The sequence below is a fragment of the Musca autumnalis genome, unplaced genomic scaffold, assembly GCF_047663935.1.
Source record: "Musca autumnalis isolate F117 unplaced genomic scaffold, ASM4766393v1 scaffold_2, whole genome shotgun sequence".
NCBI lineage: Eukaryota > Metazoa > Arthropoda > Insecta > Diptera > Muscidae > Musca > Musca autumnalis.
In genome coordinates this window covers 19325019-19329112 of record NW_027411755.1, presented here as the reverse complement: position 1 = coordinate 19329112, position 4094 = coordinate 19325019, and the positions used below count along the sequence as shown (strand labels likewise).

At 33.3% G+C, this 4094-nt stretch overlaps 2 non-coding genes across 2 annotated transcripts; both read right to left on the bottom strand.

Moving 5' to 3' along the window:
- On the bottom strand, positions 1–82 carry TRNAS-UGA (transfer RNA serine (anticodon UGA)). The gene has a single exon. It is a non-coding gene; the product is annotated as a tRNA-Ser (tRNA).
- Positions 83–515: 433 nt separating this feature from the next.
- TRNAG-UCC (transfer RNA glycine (anticodon UCC)) lies at positions 516–587 on the bottom strand. The gene has a single exon. It is a non-coding gene; the product is annotated as a tRNA-Gly (tRNA).
- Between the last annotated feature and the right edge of the window lie 3507 nt (positions 588–4094).

Sequence of the window (4094 nt, the reverse complement as noted above, 5' to 3'; positions counted from 1 at the left end):
CGCTGCGGACAGGATTCGAACCTGTGCGGGTAGAACCCAATGGATTTCAAGTCCATCTCCTTAACCACTCGGACACCGCAGCTGATGACGTGTGCGTAACACATTTGCGAGAAAATACTCTCTCACGCAAACATGATAAAAATGGAGAATGCAAATTACAACCCCTAATTTTTTATAATATATGTTATAGTACGTTTATATATAACCGGATTTAACAAACCCACTGGGTTTCAAATGTCAATTCCTTTGAGTATACGTCAAATAAATCCTCATTAAGAAGGTTAACCCTGCAAAAGGCTATAATATAAACATGGCCTAATATTTATATAAAACTTGTAAATCTTTTCAAATTTATTACAACCCTATTTAAAAAATGAAATAGTCCCTTTTTATTTTTGTAATATTTTTATTAAAAGGTTTACTATATTTGAATGAAAATAAATATTAAAAAAAAACAATTATAATTGTCAAACAAGTGTTAAAAAAATGTATAAATTAAGTGATAAAAAGACTTCTGCGTCGGCCGGGAATCGAACCCGGATCAACTGCTTGGAAGGCAACTATGCTGACCATTACACCACCGACGCCCTTGGAGGCCTTTAGGCGAAAGGTATAAATGACTATGATTTCTATGGAGGTTTCAAAGCCGCATTGAAAATCTGGACTTCAAAGAACATCTTTATCTTTGGATAAAAATAATTGTCTACCCCCAAACTATGGAAAAAGAGTATTATGGTCATAAGTAAAGATCGGATTCTGCATATTTTTCAAAATTTCAAATAAAAAAATTTTGAAATTTTGAAACTATAAAGAAAAAAGAAAAAAAAATAAAAAAGACCGATTTGAACCGATTTCAATTTAATTTGACATTTTTTTTCTAGACCGAATTCCTCAATACACTCCGAATTTCATCAAAATCGAACAGACATAGATTTGTTTGGTGCATCAAGTGCATGAAATCGGCTGAAAATGTATATGTGAGCTATATCTAAATCTGAACAGATTTCGATATATGTATGTAAATTGTTAAATTTATTCCTACACCAAATACCAACACACATTGAAATTTACATCGAAATTGGACCACATAGTGTGTTTTGTTCGTACACCAAATAAGATATTTATAGTGTCAAATCACAACGACAATCTGGATATAAATTGTAAAATATGGCATAAACCCTATATAAAAAACAAGGGATTTTAGTCCCGATTTACATTAAGCCATTTTCCTTGCGGCAATTTCTCTCGTTCCATTTTAAAATTGTCTCTTGCGTCAACACAAGCAATTCTGTTCCGGCAAGTCTTCTTTTCAAAACAATGAAAACAATATCAACTTCGAAAAAATAAAAGGAATTGCTGGTACGAGCAATTTTTTTCATTTCCATTCCCCTTACGTGTCTCTCCTACAAACAGAGACTTGCCGCAAGTAAACTCGCCTAATGTAAATTGGGGCTTAAGAATGTTATATGTTATGGTTACAGATTTCTTTTATTCAGAGACTCATAGTGAAATTTTGTTAGATTTTGATCCACTATAGAATTATTTGAAATTAACAGTCAAAAATTAAAACAAATAATTTCATCCAAAAATTTATAAATTTGTAATATAATTTTCTTAAGAAAATAGTATACCTTAATATATGGTTTATTCTGAAACTCTGTTGTGTAGAATTTTTCTTCTTTTGACACTTTTCATATTACTTTCATGTATTAACTCAAAAAAAGAAGAAAATGTCATCAAAAATTTGGGAAATATTTCCATGTTTTTTGAGCAAACTTGATAATGATATTTTCATGATATCTATATATATAAAAGAGCTCAGTGAGTGACTGAGTGACTGACATATCATCGCCCAGAAGAAACCGCTGAAGCTAGAATGCTGAAATTTTGACTGTGGGTTGCTGTCGGTGTGTAGGGGTGAGATAAGGCTGGGTTTTTGGAAATTCGACCTAGAAGGGTACGAAAAGTACTAAAAGGTACTAAATATGGTACCATTTGTATTAGGCAAACGGGAAGAGCTAGAATTCTGAAATTTGGAATGAGGGTAACTGATGGAGAGTTAGAAAGATGTACCAAAGGGTTTTTGTACGAAAAGTTACTAAATTTGGTACCAATTGTATATTTTGAGCGGATATAGCTATAATCTTCATATTTGGCATGGGAATCAAGGTTGGGAAGTGGTGTTGATATAAGGAAATGATTTTGGAAGCTCGTACTTATGTGTACGAGTAGTATTAAATGGTACTAAATTTGGTACAATTTGGATTTGGGTGAACGGATAGAGCTAAAAACCTGAAATTTGGAATTTAGATTACCGTTGAAGTGTACGATTGAGATATGGGGGTAGTTTTGGAAATTCATACTTATGTGTACGAAAAGTACTAAATGGTACCAAATTTGGTACAATTTTGATTTAGATAGACATGGAAACCTGAAATTTGGAATTAATATTGCTGATGGAGTGAAGGATTTATGTAGTTTTGGAAATTCTTACTTATGGGTACGAAAAGTAGTAAACGGTACTAAATTTGGTACAAATTATATTTGAGTGAACGGATAGAGCTGGAATCCTGAAATTTGGAATTTAATTACTTTTGGAGTGTAGGATTGAGTTAGTCTTGGAAATTCGTACTTATGGGTACGGAAAGTACTAAATTTGGTACAATTTAAATTTAGTTGAACGGATAGAGTTGGAATCCTGAAATTTCGAATTAAGGTTACTGATGGAGTGTAGGATTGAGGTAGTTTTGGAAATTCATACTTATGGGTACGGAAAGTACAAAATGTACTAAATTTGGTACAATTTACATATATTTGAGTGAACGGATAGAGTTGGAATCCTGAAATTTGGAATTAAGATTACTGATGGAGTGTAAAGTTGATGTAGTTTTGGAAATTCATACTTATGGGTACGGAAAGTACTAAATGTGAATGGTGCTAAATATGGTACAATTAAATTTAGGTGGACGGATAGAGCTGGAAACCTGAAATTTTGAATTATGATTACTTATGGAGTGTAGGGTTGATGTAGTTTCGGAAATTCGTACTTATGGGTACGGAAAGTACTAAATGGTACATTTTGGATTTGGGTGTACAGATAGAGCTGGAATCGTTGCATTGAGGTAGCTTTGGAAATTCGTACTTATGGGTACGAAAATTAATAAATGGTACTAAATTTGGTAAAATTTTGATTTGGGTGGACGGATAGAGCTGGAATCCTGAAATTCGCTATTACTGTTGGAGATAGTTATTGAAATTCGTACTTTCATACGAAAAGTATTAATGGTATTATGAATAGAAGCGGAATTCGGAAATGTTGTATTATAGCCGCTGTTGGTGTGTAGGGTTGAGATATGGATGTGGTTGTGGATATACATACAATAAGTGTACGAAAATTACTAAATGGCACAGTATTTGGTCCAAATTGTTATTGTGTAAAGGGGTAGAGCTGAAATTGTGAAATTAGGTATTAGTATAGCAGTTTACGTTTGGAGTGGAGATAGAGAGGAAGTTTTGCAAATTCGTAATAATGTATACGAAAAATACTAAATCGCGGTTTGGATATAGTTTTGGATAAAAGGAAGTAATTTTTGGAACTTATACATACTATAAGTACTAAATTTAGTACCAGTTTGGTGTTGCATGATGGGATATAGGTGGAATTTCGAATTGTTGTATGAGGGATTGTGTTGGTGTTTAGATACGGATTTTTTGAAATGCATACAAATTCTAAAATTAGGCGGAGGGCTGTAGTCCGGTCACGAATAACTTGTTTTGCACACATGGGATCGATGGGGACCTTTAGGACGTTGCTTCTAATGGCCAACCCTAGCTCTCCACCAAAATTCAGCTTTGTGGGAATTTACGCACGTCTATTTTGACCGGACTACTGGTTGATTTATTGAGAAATACGAAATGTACTAAATGCTATTAAATTTGACGTTGGGTGTAGCAATGAAGATGGAATTATATCATTAGTGCGTGACAAGTACAAAATTGCAATAAATTTGGTATAGAAGTGAAATTCTGATATATTATTGATTTGTCAGGTTCATTGTTAGAGGTGGTCGTACAATAAAGTGCTGCAAGTGCCG